Source organism: Camarhynchus parvulus, chromosome 12, assembly GCF_901933205.1.
Source record: "Camarhynchus parvulus chromosome 12, STF_HiC, whole genome shotgun sequence".
Taxonomy (NCBI): domain Eukaryota; kingdom Metazoa; phylum Chordata; class Aves; order Passeriformes; family Thraupidae; genus Camarhynchus; species Camarhynchus parvulus.
This window is the reverse complement of record NC_044582.1, coordinates 17,293,472-17,310,660: the sequence shown is the minus strand read 5'-3', so window position 1 is coordinate 17,310,660 and position 17,189 is coordinate 17,293,472. Positions and strand designations below refer to the sequence as shown.

The following is a 17,189-nucleotide window of genomic DNA, read 5'->3' as shown; positions in this document are numbered from 1 at the left end:
GAGGTGTCCCTGCCATGGCAGGGGTGGCACTGGAGGGGCTTTAAGGTCCCTTTCCACCCAAACCGTTCTGTGGTGCTATGATCGACTCTCTTACATCAACACTCCACTGTGGCTCTGAAGACAAAGTCATCTCTGGTAAAATTTGACTTCAACTGAGGCACAGGGAGCGAATGCACACTTTATTATAACACACACTTCACTGTGCTTTGGGATGCTGAAAGATAATACAGGTTTCAGGAAGTTTTAATACTACCTGCTAAGGAAAAAAAAAAAAAAAAAAGAACTTAAAGGAATTTTGCTCAGCCTTAATTACACCACACAGCTCTAATGTTGTGATCAGCCAGAGCCAGATCCAATAAAACCTCCATCCGGCTCCTGCACAGCGACCTACGTGAACCTGACTCTTTCCCTGGGCTTCCAGCCCAGAAACGAGATGCAGTTTTCATTTAAGCCATAACGCCTCAACTTTCCCCGGCAGCGCATCCCCCCTGAGCGGGTGGGTCCAGCGGGGCTCCCGGGGGAACCGCGGCCGCCGCCAGCGGAGCATCCCCGGCGCCGGCGGGCCCGGCTGTGTCCGGAGGGGCTGTGCCGTGCTGGGCTGGGCTGTGCCATGCTGAGCTGTACCGGGCTGGGCTATACGGCCCCGCGGCGGTGAGTTGAGGAGCCGTGAGGGGCGGTGGGCGGGAGATCGCGCCGGGCCCGCCCCGCCGCCGGGAGCGCGGCCAGCGCCGCTCCAGAAGAGGCGCCGGGAGCCGCGGGAGCTGCAGGATTACGGCGCTGGCTCCGCGGGGAAGGACAGCGCTGCGGCGGCCGGAACGGCTCGGCTGCAGGTGGGCAACTTCGGGGAACAAAGTTGGGCAGCGGCTGAGGGGAGCGCAGAGCCGCTCGTATGCCCTCGGGGGGATGGAGCAGGGCAGCGGCACCGGGGACACGGACACCGCTCCGGGCGCGTCGCTGCCGGGCTCGGGGGATGCAGCGCCAGGCACGGGCGCTCGGTACGTGCTGCTGCCCGCCTGGGTGATCCCGGCTGGTGGCACTGCGAGGCTCCTCGCCCACCTGGAGGGAGCTGCTGTCCCCCCCGGTCCGCCTGTCCCGGGGGCGAGGGCTCCGCCAGGCGCCCGTGGCTCCCCCGGCGCTGGGGATGCGCTCCGGGTCCGGCGGCGCCGGAGCGTGCGGCTGCCGGCGGTCTGAGCGTTTGCACGGGGTTTGGGCTTTTTCCCCTGTAAAATTGTTCTGAGTCTGGAGTTGCTCAAGTTCTAAATCTGGGAGACTCTGGCTTTGCTTTTAATTAAGTGCTAATTGTCTCGAATGCGAGAAGGCGCGCACGGCAGCTCGCCCCCAGCTCTGGTGGCGGTGCTGGTCTGAAACAGCCCCCGCACCGCGCCAGTGAACGCTCGTTGAAAAGCTCTTTCATTTCCCTCTCGAATGAGAATTTCGCTCTTTCTGCACGTCCCCCGCGGCCGTTCGGGTTTGACCGAGTCGTGGCCACGGCGGAACTTTGCCGTCAGCCGGGCAGAGCAGACCGAGCCGGCCCCAAGTTTCAGCCGTGGTTCGGCATAGCCGCTGCCTCCGCTCCCCGCGGCAGCCCCTGCAGCGCTCCCCGGCTCTGCTGCTCCCTCTCTGACCGCTCATCTGCCTTCCCTTGCAACTTCGTGGCTCATACCTGGCTGGGTGCGAGCTGCTGGTGTCCCCAGCACCGTGGTGTGTCACCTTGTTGGCAGTCCAGCGTGGTGCCTGCTGTGGTTAACCCAAACCCAAGCATCATTATGTCGGATGCGTCGGAGGGAGATCAGCCCGTTCCTGATGGGGAATGATCCAGGGATAGCCTTGGGTGGGAACTGGTTAGTTAGGTTTGCCTTATTGGTGCCACTGACACACGCACAGAATCAATACTGATTTTTTTGCTGTCGTGTTTTACACGGGGGGAAAGAATGTCAGTATTTCTACTGAGTGCAAAAATCAAAACCAAGACGTTATGAAGAACAAGAAACTCTCCAAAGTATTGACTGCTGTATTTTGCAAGAGGAACTCGAACTCCAGCTTAAGCTGCATGCCAGGCTTGTTCAGTGATGTATTTTTTAAATGTATACAGGAAATTATGAACGAAGTACTAAAATCAGGAATGGAAATACTGAACTTGTAAGCACTGAAAGTGTGTTACTACCCATGTGGAATTGTTCCAGAAAGTTGTTTATCATGCAAGAGACTTCCCACAGTAATCTGGCAAATGCATTTGTGAAAGCATTTGAGGGGGATGATTAGTGAAGGTGCTTAACTCTTGCCAAAACGCTGCCGACTTGGTGCTGGGGCTGCAGCGAAAGGTGCTGTGAGCTCTGTCCTGCCACGCTGGCTCTTCCCGGGCTCCCAAAGATCCCTGCTCCTGCTGCTTCTCACTCTTACTCCCTTGCCCAGCAGGGGATGGATGGGAGCTCTGCTGTTTTCTGGAATAAGCCAGTGGGAGGTGCTGCTGGGAGCGCAGGATGTGCGAGCTGCCAGTGGCTGTGGGGTTTTTCCAGAGTGGGTTTTGTGGATGGCTCCTCAATGGATAGAACAGGTAGGGGTTGTCTAGCTGATCTGCAGCTTGGTTTTTTCTGTGTTAAGGAAGTTAAACCACTGGATTTTGGGGGGTTGGAGCTGCTGTGGGGTGGTGCCAAGCTGTGGTGGTGACTCCTGTGGCTCACTCAGCTCCAGTGTTGGTCGCCTAAGTTGGGGTCTTGTCCAGAAATCCGAGCATGCACCCAGCTGGCTGCACACCCTGGAAACCCTTGAGCTGGATGTGAAATATGGACCTGCCTAAACTACTTGTTCTTTAAATTCCTGAAGATCGCGTCACCGTAGCTAAGGAGCAGTGCCATATTTTCTTGTCACTTTTCTATAATGCTTCTGAAGTTTCCACCCACAAATGCTTCCAACCACTTGTGCAGGGGCGGTGGTTTTGGTTGTTTGTTTTTTCTGAGCTAGCTTTGCTGTCTTTGATGTTGTTTATGTTTATGTTCTTGTGGGAATTTTCCCATTGCAATACCACAAGAACATCTTAATGTTGTTGTGATACAGCAACGGGAGGTTTCTGCAAATAGATTCAATCTTTTTACTGTTCTTCCTGGAAGAGGCTGAATCTTACAAGTGACATAAGCCAGTGGTTTTATATGTATGGAAGTGATCATCAGGATTTACTTCGATACCAGAAGACACAGATTAACTGCAGTCTGCAAAGGAGATTTTTTTTGTGTATTCACAGTGGTGTGAGGAGTCTGAGGAGCCAGCAAACCTACAGGGAAGGGATCAGTGATGAGGAGTGACTGGGGCTGGAGGTGAGCATCCCTCCTGACTTTGGATGACTTGAGAAAGAATTACAAGCCTGGTCTTGGTTTATTAGAAAATCAGGGAAAATGGAAAGTCTGTTCATGTATAAAGTAATTTTTAATCCTTCTTGGTGCTCAGCTTGGAGCTAGGTCTGTCTTGCTGTGCTGCCTGATCCATAATCTACCAGTTCATTTTGGGAAACCAGGGAACAGTGGATTAGAGTCCCCTGGGGTTCATGCACACATGGGCACTACTGGAGATACAAGTGATGAAAAATGACTTTTTCAAGGGACCTGTGTGATGCAAGCCTGGCTGAAGCTCCTGTTCTGCATGGGTGATGTCAAGATGGGTTAAATGGCAGGATACTCTGAAATTAATTTTGGTTTGGAGAAGCTTAGGAATTTAATGTTTTGGTTCTTCAGAACTGAATGTGCCACAGGAACTGGCTCTGGAAATGGACTTGCCTTGGTGCTCTGTTGCTGCTGTCTTTAAAATATATCTGCAGTGACAGCAGTTCTTGTTTCAGGTATTTTTGGTTGGTTGGTTTGTTGGTTTTTCAGTTCTAAAGCTGAAGTTTCCCTCTCTCAACCAAATCAGGGATATTTCAGTCAGTGATTATCCCATTGAAAAACAACTGGAATGCAGAAAAAGGAAATTTGAAGAGCTGTAGTTCCTCTCATGCCAACATCTCCACCTTTGATTTAGTGAAGCTATTTAGAATTGTAGCCCAAACTCTTCAGTGCAGATTTGATGGTCCACATTTTGTAGAACGTAGTGTAGGAAAATTAATTGCAGGAAAAAATGAAATAAGCATCAGTGATATCTTGTAATGTGCCTTGACCAGGAAAGGATTAGGTCAGGGCTGCAGGTTTGCATAAACTGAGAAGTACTTTCCTGATTCAGAGCTCAAAAGGCCACACAGTTCCTGGTCCTCTGAGACAGATGAAAACCAGATCAGAGCTGATGGCCTTTTAAACAGAAGTGTACCCAGGAGAGCTCTGCTGGGGTAACAGGAGTGGGAAGGGGGGGAAAAACCTTTGAGCTTTGACTACCGTCAACTGAAATTTATTTATATTGATTTATTTTTTTTAGTGTGCTAATGCGAAGAAAAGACTTAATACAGACTGAGGGGAAGTGGCAGGAGTTCAGAAATCTTATGGATTCTCAGTCTTCTTGATTGAGTGAAGGTGGTGGGCAGCTGGTGAAATAATGGAGTTAGGTGGTATTTTATTGGTGAAAAGTTAAAATCTGCATGTTGAAATTTGGTCAGTTGAAATGCAGGTCATAGTGTTTACTCACAGCATCGGCTTTATTTTTAAACAGCAGTTCATTTTATACCCCTAAAATTTCACTTTTAAAGTGTAATAAAGCATAATAATATTATTTAAAATAAGTACTTTCATTTGGCGCAGCTGATGTGGAAATTTCTCCCAAATTATAACATCCAGGTATTTTTCTCTTGAAAAATTTATCTATTAATTAATGTCACGAATAATTAATTAACTGGCAAAGTTGTTGCACTTCCAGCTGGAGGAAGCAGCAGTGGGAGCTGCTGAAGTTGTGCTCAGCCCTGGACAATCCCACCTGCAGCTTGTTCTGTTCTGGAGAAACCCATTTAATGGGAACAGCCAGGATTTGAAACCTCAGCATGTATTTTAGTGTTTTCTTAATCCTGATTGCCCACAGGAGGAACTTTATCTGTGTTTGACTGAATCGTGAAACGCTTAAAATCTGGACTGCAGAGCTGGGGGCTCTCAGAAAATGAGCTGTGGGCTGTAAAAGGCTTGGGAGTGAGTGGTGATAGGAGCAGAAAAGCAGGGATAACCAGACTTGTCTGGGTTTTTTTTTTTTGTCAGCCAGTTCTCGGTTGCTGGCAAATACAAATAATGCTGCAGTGTGAGGGGGAAGCACTGCCTGTGATGGCGAGGGGGTGTGAGCTGGAAAGTGCTGAAAAAAATCTTTGTGCAAGGGAAATCTGACTTAAAGACAGCGCCACCAACCTCCCTGAGACCCTGGGGACCCTTGTGCTCCCTGATACTCTGCAATTCCAGGATGGAGCAGGGCTCCTGCAGGCCCCCACCAGGTGTGTGAGAGCTCTCTCTGCTTTCCTGAGCCCAGCTTATTGCAGAATGAGTCCAGAAGGGCTGAACTGGTTCAGCTCTTCCAGATTAGTCCCTCTGCATTGGGTTTAAATTAAGAAAACTAAATAAAGCAGTTTTTAACCCTAGTAAGCCCCTTGTATGCTGCATAAAGGAAGCTGTGGAGTCCAGAGCTGCTCTGAGGGCTGATGGACACAGCACTGGAGAGGCACCAGGTAAGGGCAGATCTCCTACCATTCCTATAGATCTGTTCCTACAGATCTATTCCTAGATCCTGTTCCCTTGGTTTTGAGATCTGTGGTTGAGGAAAAACCCACTTGTACAGTTAATTTTAACAGAGAAGTGAGAAATCTTGAATTTTACTGTACCTTTGAAAAAAGTGGTTTGAGCCTTGTTGAAACATTATGGTTAAATCCAGTTTCCTTTTCCACCAACATTACAAGTGGTAATGAGCTACCCTGGTATTAACTATTCTAAAAACTCTCCTCTCACTATTCCTGTTTGAAAAAAAAAAAAAATCCTACTGCTTTTCTAGCCCTGCTGAAATCACAGTGCCATGTTCCTGATGTGGGAAGCATATTTCACTTCAATAGGCCTTGACAATTCTGAAGAGTATTACTGCTCAACGTGTTCAGGCCTTTTGTGAAATGTAAAATATAATAAATTACAGCTGTTTGTAGCTGTAAACCTCTCATTGGAGTAAACTAGTGGGGAAAATCAACTGGTTTTCCACAGTCTGGCTTAATGTGAAGCATGTCCAGCATCCCTTTTGCTTGTGCTGAGGTCAGGACAGTAATTTCCAGTGTACTGCAGTACTTGACTACATAAGGAGCAATTCCTGTCTAATCCAATCCAGGGTGGATCAGTAAATGATAAATTCTGTTTAGCTTGCAAGCATACAGATTTTCATAGTTCATTTGCAGAAGGATCACGCATCTCTGCATTTGAAGACATTCCATTTGTTGAAGTTGGCATCTCTTAGCATTCCTGGTGAAATGTGCAAGATGAAAAATACTGTTCTAATGACATATTACTGTGGAGTATTTTACAGGGAGAAACCAGCAAATTTAGCTGCAGAAACTACTGTTTATTCCCCTGGATATTGCAAAATATTTTGATTTTATCCTGCATTCTTAAAGCTCCATGTAGTCACCTGGATGTGTCTGTCCCACCTGTCCATCTGTCCTGCTGCTTGAGGAAAGCTAGATTGTAAAGCCATGAAAACAGGGTCTGTTTTTGCCAGAGTGGGGAAGATACTTGATTTTTGAGAGATGCTGGAGCAGGTAATAGCCCTTGGTGTGGCCCTGGGTGGTGCAGTTCTCACATCAAAAGCTCATGACTAAAATATCAGCATTCCTGCAATGACTTTTTCTTTGTTTGATCGGAAATTTTTTAGTGCTTGCTGCTGCAAGTGGGGTGCAGGTTGTTGTGTGGGCAAGGGGGAGTGGGAGGAGAGCTCTCTGCAGCACCCTGGGTAATTTAACATCTCAGCCCAGTGTGTTGGTGTAGCTTGTAAATGACAATAAAAAGAAAAGGCTGTATATGCATGTTTGCTCTACCAGGGTAATTTATAAAGCAGGGTGTAATTGGGAACATTTCTGCCAGGTCACTGCCTGACCACTAGCACCTCTTTACCTCTGAAGTTTGTGTGCTCAAGGACAGGCTGCAGGACAATTAAATAATAAATGACCCTTTTTTTCACTTTTTAAAAACAAATGCTATAAAGAAAGAGGATGAGGAACCATTAGCATCTACCCTGACACAGGTGCTTTCCTGTGCACTGTTGGGATCAGTAGAAGACCCCAGGTTTCTGTGGTTTGCAGCCCTTCAAGTGCATCAGTTGAGCATTTAAGAGCATGTTCTTAGCAGTGTGCACCTCCTTTGGATAAAGATTTATTGATGCTGCAGAGCTGTTATGTTTGTGTGTGTGTCAGTGGGGTATGAAAAGCGCCTGTTTGCACACTGAGCTTTCCACCCCTCAGAAAATGTTTTGTTGTTTTCGACTCAAGATTTCATCATTGATCCTAAAAGAAAGAAGATCACCTTGATTTTCCTTCCCTAATGTCTTCCTGCTAAAAAAGGTAGAAGTTGGCTGGCTAAATTGATGCTGAAAGCTTGAGTTTTGTGTGTTGGGGTTAAATTCAGTTTACCTGGACCTGTGTTAGCCCAGGGCTGCATTCACAGCCCCCAGGAGCTCTGTGCCATCCCTGCCTGCCTGCAGGGGAAATGCACTGAAATGGGTTTTTATCCTTCTAGAAAAGATGAGGGGCAGCAGCTGCTCATGTGTAACCCTTTCCCATTCTTGGCATTGACTTCTTTTCTATTCTTAACTAAGCAGGAGTTAACTTTCCTCCTAGAAGGAGCTAAACTGATGTAAACCAGAGTTATTGTCCTCTTCCTCCCCATTTTTGAGGGGCTGCATTCTCACACAGCACCATTCCTCTCCTTGATTGTCGCATCTTTCCTGGTCTAAAAATCATGTTAAAATTATAGTGGAGAAAGCAATGAAGCCTTACAGAGAACTGGCAAACTGTTTGTAGAATCAAATGCAGTTCTTGGAGGGGTTGCATACATGTGGTAGTTTTCCTTTTAGTTGTGGAGCTTAACCTGGTTATAGATATTGCAGTTTTTCAATTTCTCACTATAATTTTTGTAGCTATTTGATTCTGAATCTCTCATTGACTATTTTTGCCATTGTATTGCTGAAGAAAATAAAAATTGCTGTGGTCCTGGTGAAGAGCAGTGTTTCTAATGCTTTAAGAGCTGTAGTTTATTGTCTCTTTGAGCATCTCTTTTCCTCAATAAGCTTAAAATGCAAACAGAAGAGGTGTTACATTTTACAGTGCTGTTCTTCTGCAACTGTTGAATGAAGGATAAGTCAAGTTTCATGCCCTCTGCTCCTCGAATAAGAGACTGTGTATTTTACTTGGCACTTTTTTCTGTAGCAGGTTCTTCCCTGCTGCAGAGCTATGCTTCACACACTGAAATCCTGAGATGAGAAAGTTCCAGTCTTTCATCAGGTGCACTTGGAGACTGGAAGGTTACTCTGCAGATCTGTCCTCCTACAAAATAGCTGAAATAAGGTGGTCCTTGATAAGGAAATGTCCCATCTTCTTTAGAAGCACAGCCTGGGAGCCCCTGGCTGCAGAGGGGAGTGGTGCCAGCCCCTGGTGCTGAGCCCTGACCCGGTGTGTGACGCCCTTGGACGTGGTGGTGGTGGCACTTGGTGCCTCTCCAGAAGGCACTGAGCTGAAAGAATGGACTTCTCCAAGTTTTTTCAGGCTTTCTTCAACAGGAGCATCTCTCTCCTGTTTGTTACTCATTCCATTCCCAGCTTGGATGGACTTAATCAATCTGTTGTAAGTCCTTGGGGCTTTGACCTTGTCCCTGTCCTGTCCCATAAATACCCTTGATGATGCCCATTGTGGGTTGGTAGGTTTATTTTCAGGTTTATTTCCAGGTTTATTTCCAGATAAAGGGTCTGAACAGCCCACAGTAGTTGTGTTTGGTGACTGGAATGGCTGCAGAGTTTAAACTCCTTTCTAAAGCTCTTCTGCTTTCAAAAGTACCACCACAAAGCAGCTTCTTCATAGTCAGGCTCCACTTGGAAATGTGAAATAATCTCTGGCTCAGAAACTGGGCTTACTGTGCCATTGCCCAAGTCATGCATGGGAAACATCAAGGAAAACAAACATGGAATTAATCTCCTCTACTAAACCATACCTGACTCTTCCTGGACAGATTTTTCTTGGGAAGGGACTTGGGTTTTTTGTTTCTTTCCTTGGTCAGAGGGCAGGATGGCTCCTGAGATGTCTGTCCCAAGTGTAACTCAACCTGAGCACTGTTCGCCATCACTTGCTGGATGTTCTCCAGGGTTAAGAAAGTTGCATAAGCTCCTTATCTGGAGCTAAGCAGCTTTAGGAAGTTAAGCAAAGCACCAGCACCTTCTCCTGTGGAGCTGTTTTAACTCAGTCCTCTCTTCCCCCAGCATCTGAGCATCCTGATGGTGCTGATTTTGATAACCTGCTCAGTTACCTCCTCCTGCAAGAACAAAAAGCTCCCAGACCTTTGTGTAGCTGTGGCTACAGGATGAAAACACATCAGTAAAATGTGTGAAACTGATAGAAAACTGTGCAGTGGTTTGGGATTAAATCTGGAGTTTTCTCCAGTCCGTTCTCCTTCTGAGATGGGCTCTTGATTACTTCATGCAGAATAGGCAGGCATCAGTTCTGATCTGGGTCATTGAATCCTTTTAATTCCTCACCTGGTACCTGCTGCCTTTTTGGGAACCCTGGGCATTGTCACAGTAGGTGTTTCCAGCCTGAAAAATTGTATGTCTCAAACTTAAAAATCCCTAATGACATAGGCATACTTACTTCTAGTGTCCAGGGATGTTCTCTGTCCAGCAGAAAATAGTCCAGAGAGAGACATTATTAAGAGAACCAGGCTTGGATTTTTTATTTGGAGCATACAACACCCTAAGCATAAAAATGATTTTTTTTTTCCCTGCAGTCAACCTAGCAAAACAAGCAGAAGAAAAAAAGTCTCCTCTGTCCTGATGCCCCTTTGCAGTATTGTAACAAGGCCAGCCCTTGGCTCCCTGCAGCAGGGACAGAGGAATCAGCAGTCCCTCTGTATTTTCAGGAAAATTTGAGGTGCATTATTCCCCAGAGTAAGCACTGCAGACAGTTAAGTGCCTGTAATTCTAATGCAAATTTCTTTTAATTCTAGATTGGTAAAGATCCACATTTTTCTTTTCCAGAAGGCTCAGCAGCTTGTCCAATAAGCCTAATTAAAGATGGTAATGGACATTCCATTCTCAGATTGATTTATTGCTATGCAAAGTGATTTGAACTGGTTAAATGGCACCTGTGCAAAGGGGTTGAGATACAAGCAGGGATGGCAGCAGAGAGCTGATGTGGTTTTCTTACTGTCACAAAATAAATGTTAAGGTTGCACTGATGGAAAACCCATTTACTCTTTCCTTTTGTAAAGTTTAACTCACAGTGAATTTACAGAGAATCCCAGAATGGTTTGGGTTGGAAGGGACCTTAAAGGTCATTCCACTCCCATCCATGGGACACCTTCCACTGTCCCAGGCTGCTCCAAGCCCTGTCCAGCCTGGCCTTGGACACTCCAGGGATCCAGGGACAGCCACAGATTCTCTGGGCACTCTCTGCCTCTCTCCAGATGCAGTTCTGGGCACACTTTTTATTTGTTACTTATCAATTCCTTGCCAACCCTGCTGAGGAATGCATTATTCTGATAAATTTCACGAGTTCTCTTTGCATTATGTGGAAGATTTCTAAAAAAAACAGCTCTTTGTTTTATGTACCTGAGACTTTTCCTGATTAAAAGGGTTTGGTACTTCTAGAAACAAAATCCCAGCAAGGCTTTATCATCAGTTGGCAAAGCTCTATGGTTGTGTTCTTCCACTCCATGAAGTCCAATATATGGAGATCCAATTAATATTATAGGAAAGTGAAAGAAGTCTTGAAAGTCTCCTTTAATATTAGGCTTTGAAAAATCCTGCTTCTCTGATTCATTGTGGTCAAGTGAATTTAATGGTCTGCTTAGTCAAAAAAAAAAAAAAAAAAAGGAAAAGAAAAAAAAGCTAAAGGCTCCAAAAGCCTTTGTAGAATTAAAATTCTTTCTTATGAGTTAAAAACATGCATTGCAGGCACAGCTTCAAGTACTCTTGTGCAAGGTTTTTTCGTTGATGAGCTTATACTTTGTTCTTGAGTTAATGGCACCACTTCAAGCCAGGCACAATGTGTTCCTCAAGGCTCTGATTTTCACCTTCTCTCCTGTACAGTGAAGGATGCAGAGGTGTCCCAAATATTTTAGCAGCTGCAGCCTCTTTCAGGCCATGTGAAAAGGATGTGACTCCTCAAATTCCATATTCAGCCTAGGATCTACACTTCTCCCTGTGAGGAAGATGAGAACCCATCCAATATATGTGATGCACACAAATATCCATTCTTCAGAGAGGATCTTTCCTCCTGGTGGTGGTAACTCCAGAAGAGTGAAATGCAGAAGATCTGGAGTTCTCTGGGAATATCTGGAAGGAGTTAAGGGATGCTGCCCCTAGATCTGAGAGGTTTAGGAAGAAGTATTAGGTAGGACTGTGCTTTAGCACAGAAAAATTCAGGTTTAGTGGTGGATTGAATTTATGTAGCACATCTCTATTCTCTCTTTCTAAGGATCTCTGGTGTCTTTGGCCTCTTCGTTCCTTTGCTGGCTCAAACCACAGGACTGCTGTTAAACCATATAAACAGTTTCCAGTCTGTGCTTTAAATCAAGGTGCTAGTGGGTCTTGCTAAAGGGAATAAAGCAGCTTTGTGTGCCTGGAGCCCGGTGCAGAAGGGCTGAGCTCTCTGGTTCAGTGGGTTTATTGGTTTTTAAAGAATTATGAATTTAGTTTGAGGTCATTTCTGGAAAAGCACTTTCTCTTGGTCTGCAGCAGACGATTAATGGTGAGAGCAACGCCAAGTGCATTAAGACATGAAGTGAACCTTGGAGATCTGAAAGAAAAACAGCATCTCCTCAGGCCTGGGGCTTGCTTCTGCTTTCCTGTTAGACATGGTGCAAAAGAACTGTTGGTCTCTGAAGCAAAGTGGTATTTGGGAAGTGGAGCTTTTTGCTTAGTAAAGCTCCCAGTGTAACTTTCCTGGAGTTGTACCTCAAACTCACTTTGGTGCCATAATGAACCTCACGACAATATGAACATCATCATTATGAAATAAAGCTCCTGAACTTCAGAATTTAAATTTGTGCTTGTTTCTCCATCCCCGTGCATGGGCTCTGTCTGCATCACCCTTCTGCAGATTTGTTTTCCTGCCAGGGCAGAATGCCAGGGCATTTTGTATCTTGGTACTTTCAATACTTTACAAACCAATTAACCTCTCTCCCCATCTTCTTTTCCTTCCATGTTTTTCAGACCTTTGTCAGACAGAGATTTCCTAATTTGAATTTAGTTCCTAAGTCGAGAAATTGATTTTTTTAGCTCTTTAGATGCTCTTAGGTTCATCACCACTCAACGTTATCTCAGTGTAGCTCTCTGCTCCTTCCAGTTTTGTTTGGGTTTTTGGTGTTTTTTTTTTAAACCAAAGCTGTCAAACTTGCCCAGCAAAGCCAGTGGAGTCTTTATCACATCTAACCTTGTACTGATATTTAAAGAGATCTTGTTAAGTAATTTAAATACTTGCTTGGTTTTTTTTTTTTCCTTCCTAAAAGTGAGGCCTCATTATATGGGAAAGATAAAAGAGGTGTTCCACAGTTGTTTGGCTAAAAAAGCTGGTTTTCTTTGCTGCTTTTGGTGGATCAGTCAGATTTGCATGCATTAATCTTGGGATGGGCTGTAACATTCATCTCTTAATGTCAGTGGAAGAAAACGTACTGAAATTTAACCTCTAATTTCTGCTTTTTCCAAATTATGGTCTTTTGCTGAGACTCCTTTTCCTGAAGATACAAGGAACAAAGATCCCCAAATCATAATAACTGTAATATCTAGATTGTGCAAAAGTGAGATGAACTTCCCTTCCTTTTCCATCTCGGGGTGCCGGACTCCTCCAGCAGTGAGTTAATGAAGCAAATGTGTATCTAAACTAAAGTTGGAAATTAAATGGGTTGATGAAGGGGAGCAGAGATGTGGCAGCAAAACACAGAGAAAGTAAGGAGTGGGAGGAGGTGGCAAAGTGTTTGTTAAAATGAAAATAATAACTGAAAGAAACCCATATTCTGTGTTATTAATAATAACCATAAAATGGTTTGATTCTCTTGCTCTCCTGTCATGTGCACTCGAATCAGCCGCACTCATTCCCTGAACACCTCTAGTGGGATTCTCATGGTCTCCTGTGGGTTTTGTTCTGCCTCCTGGTTGGGTGTTTTTTCTCTTACAATCTCACTTTTTGATTAATATCTGTGCTACTGGTTTGAAATTTGGCTGAAATGCAGTATTGAAGTTCTCAGGCAATGCCTCATAGTTTCCTTTGTAAAAAAGAAACGAAACTTTTTCACAAAAGTATTTGGGCATTTTATTCCTATTCAAAAGAGAGAGGAAACTCTCTCAGACTGAAGAACTTTTCAAGTGAAACTTCATAGACATCAATGCAGATTAAGCTGCCTTGGTCTCAAATAAGAAGTAGAAGAGGGGGAAAAAAGTGCAGAAATGGGTTTGGCTCTAACCATTCAGCTGTGACTTTGAGCTTTCTCTCCTTTCACATCAGTGCTCTGTGCTGCAGGGGATTATTTTCCTGCATGTGACTTGGAGGGAGATAATCACAGACAGGATAGATTAAGGGTACCTGTGGCCATATCTCCCAAAGCTCAGTTCCTTGCTGAAATTGGTGAATATTTCTATCAGGCTCCTCCATTCCCACTCTCTCTCTGTATATATATATCTGAAAAGAATAGGAAAAAGCTGGCAAAGCTGTATATGAAATGTAAATTTCACATTTTTTTCCTTTATTTTTCTTGTTTGCTTCCCTGCTTGAAGCATCTGTCCCATTTTCTTCTCTTGCTTTATTACTTCTTGGGAATTAATTGTTCTTTTGTGATTAAACAGAGACAAAACATCTCCTTACATGTTGCATGTTGGGCTGTAAACAAGTGTGATCCTGGAGCATCAATTTTATGTCAGCTTTGGTCTGGGGAGTTTCACTGATGTTGGTCGGGAAGAAACAAATGTGTAATAATAATAAAATATCAAATTCACACCATGTGTAGGATCAATTTAGAGGACAATCATCTGGCATTGTGTCATGTAGTACATTTATTTATTTGAGGTTTTTGATGGATTAGACTCCCTAATGTTAAAAACCCCAAATAAAACCAGCCCAGCCATCAGACATCATCTGCAGGGCAGTGGGGAAAGCTGTCCTGTCTTGCTCTGAGTAAATTGGCCAGAAAAGTCTGCATTAAAATTCATTATTTAAGAGTTTAAAATCTGCTGTCTTGGAGGTATTTTCCATTTAAAAGCCAAGCTGAGGCCAGGGCTTAGTGGGAAGCCCCAATTCCATGGTGGCATTTGGGTGGGAGAGGTGCAAGTTCTCATCTTCAACATCTGTTAGGAATTCTTTTTAATTTCTCTTGGGAAAAAGAAATGACTGTCCTGCATTTTCTGGAAAATTCCTGGCTAATGCAGTGCACAGGTCATGTTTTAGGGTTGGGTTGGGTGTTTTAAAGATGTGGTGGGGGATCTCTTCCTGTATTGGGATGGTCATAGGACAGCAATGCCATTTAAATGGAATAAATTTACTTGTTGGCACTTGAGCATTAATGAGGCTTGGGAGGAGGAAAGAGAGGGAGAGAAGGAAGAGGTTGTTCTGCCATTCTCTTTAGTACACATTATTAAACTGATAAATTTATGTATACCTATATCTCTCTGTAAATACACATGTGTGTATGTGTGGGTAGCTACACATTTTACTGTTTACCCTGAAAAGTCTCTGGAGTTTTTCAATCCCAAAGTGTCTGACTGTTTAATTTGTCAGCTCTAAAGGCGTTCAGCACAGAATGATTTCCTCGTGTGTTGCAGTTTAAGTTGTCAGTGTAAGGGGAGTTCAGTGGGTTGGAAATGCTGTTCCTGCCTGCTCTGATGGACTTTGAGCCTCTCCTGTAGTGAGAGGGACCAGGCAGGCTGAGTGCTCATTTTGATGAGGATTTTTGGCACCAAGAGCATCAATAGGGAGCTCTGAAAATCAAAGTAACCTCTTAAGGGAAGTTAAACACTGCCCTGATGTCAATTTTGGTACATTTGGATGTTGAGAGTATCTTTGTGTTGAATTTTACATTCTTTTAAATTTCAGAGTAATATTGTCAGCACTTTTTAAGTGGAGTGTCTGTTTTGCTGTTTTGTGGCATTTAATGGGCTGTCTATGGTTGGGTTTTGTTGTTTCATTTTTAATTTGTTTTCAGTCTTTTTGTTGGGAGGGAGTTGAGGACAGGCTTCATGTTTGTGTCAGATTTTTTGTTCTGTTTATTGAGGTGCTTGCTGGCCTGTTGTCACTTTGCTCCCTGGCTGCCTCAGCTCAGGATCTGCTTGAATTTCACTTCTGGGATTTGCTCAGGTGTAGGATCTTGTCCTACCCTGTGATTTTGAGTAGAGATATGAGGGAGAACAGCTCATTCTGTTAAAAAACATATTTGGGGAAGATGGTTTTACCATTTGCTGTAGCATCATTGGAAATTCAGCAGCCTGTAAATTTTTGATGAGGAGGGAACTGTTGACAAATTGCTGCAGGTGACCCTTGGAGCCAGGGCAGCCAGCGTGGATCAGCATTCCTGGGGATCCGTGTGGGATGTGGGCGTTAATTCCAGCTGGACTCCAGAGAGGCACAGATCAACTTTGTTCTGGCCAAAGAATATCAAAGTGGAATTATGTATGCAGGGGAAGGTGAGCAGTTTTTATTGGGGCAGCAGTGCAGGATGAAAGAGGCTTTTGAAGCTGTGATTTGGAGTGGGTGGCAGGAAGGTGCTTGCACAGAAATGCTGATTTTTGTGCCTCACCAGGGACAGCTCTGAGTGTGCTGGTCAAGGCTCCAGATTTGGGAATGAGGAATGAAAGCACCCTGGGCTGGTGCCAGCAGGAACGGGGGGATCCTGCCCCTCCCAGGTGAGACCCCACGTGCAGAGCTGCCCCAGCCCTGGAGCTGCTCAGAGAGCCCAGAGGAGGCTCCAGGATGATCCAGGGATGGAGCAGCTCTGCTGGCAGGAAAGGCTGGCACAGCTGGCATTGTTCCCCTGCACAGGAGAAGCTTTGGGCTGAGCTCAGGGTGGCCCTGCAGGAATCATGAAGAGAGACAATTGACAAGGGATGGAGGGACAGGACACAGGGAATGGCTCCCACTGCCAGAGGATGGGTTTGGATGGGATATTGGGAATAAATCCTTCCCTGGCAGGGTGGGCAGGCCCTGGCACAGGTGCCCAGAGTAGCTGTGGTTGCCCCTGGATCCCTGGCAGTGCCCAAGGCCAGGTTGGACATTGGGGCTGGAGCAGCCTGGGACAGTGGGAGGTGTCCTTGCCATGGCAGGAGGTGAAATGTGATCTTTAAGGTCCCTTCCAACCCAAACCATTCTGATTCCCGTGGTCACCCTTCTTTTCAGGGACTAAGGATTGACCCAGCAGCAGCATCTCCTCCACCCCAAGGCCCCCTGTGCTCCTGGCAGCCCTGCAGAGTTTGGAGCACAAATGCAGACATGGGAGTCATTCCTCTTATGGAAATAAAAATCAGGTCTCACCCTTTCCCCCCACTGCAGCTGCACAAGCCAGAGTTCACCCAGCTTCAGATTGGATTTTTTGTTTAAATTTCAACAGCTCTGATTTATTTATCATAATTCTCCAGCCCTACATTATTTTGAAGTGATTTGTGACACGCTGTCATGTGGGTTCCCAGAATTCCTGACCTGTGAGAGTACCTGCCTTGGGATGCCTGCTTGAAGGTGTTGACCCATAAATGTTATCAAAAGGGTGTCTGGAGTTGGTAGGTCACAGGGGAAAAGCCTCAGGCACAAATTACAACAACAAGGGCCTGAAAAGAACAGAGGAAATACTTGATTTTTGACAGGTCACTCTTCTGGAAAAAAAAATACTTTTAGTCTTGATTATTTGTTTAAAATATTGTTACTCTAAGAAAGGAAGAATTAATGGGCAGAGCACAGGTCATGTCATCAAGGGTGCATTGCAGTTTTTACATTTTTGTGTTCATCAGCATGGGTTTAAATGCACAAGTTTGTGCTGTCACTGGTTGGGAAGGCATTTAATAATTACTGAATTACTGAGTAATAA

General features: G+C 45.0%; 1 protein-coding gene across 2 annotated transcripts in view; it reads left to right on the top strand.

Annotated features, from left to right (window-relative positions):
* Window positions 1–705: 705 nt before the first annotated feature.
* CNTN3 (contactin 3) overlaps window positions 706–17,189 on the top strand; it is a 99,446-nt gene continuing 82,962 nt past the window's right edge. For both annotated transcript variants that reach the window (XM_030956757.1, XM_030956756.1), the window contains exon 1: window positions 706–830. The gene's annotated coding sequence lies outside the window, so the exon portion shown is untranslated. The remainder of the gene's footprint in view (window positions 831–17,189) is intronic.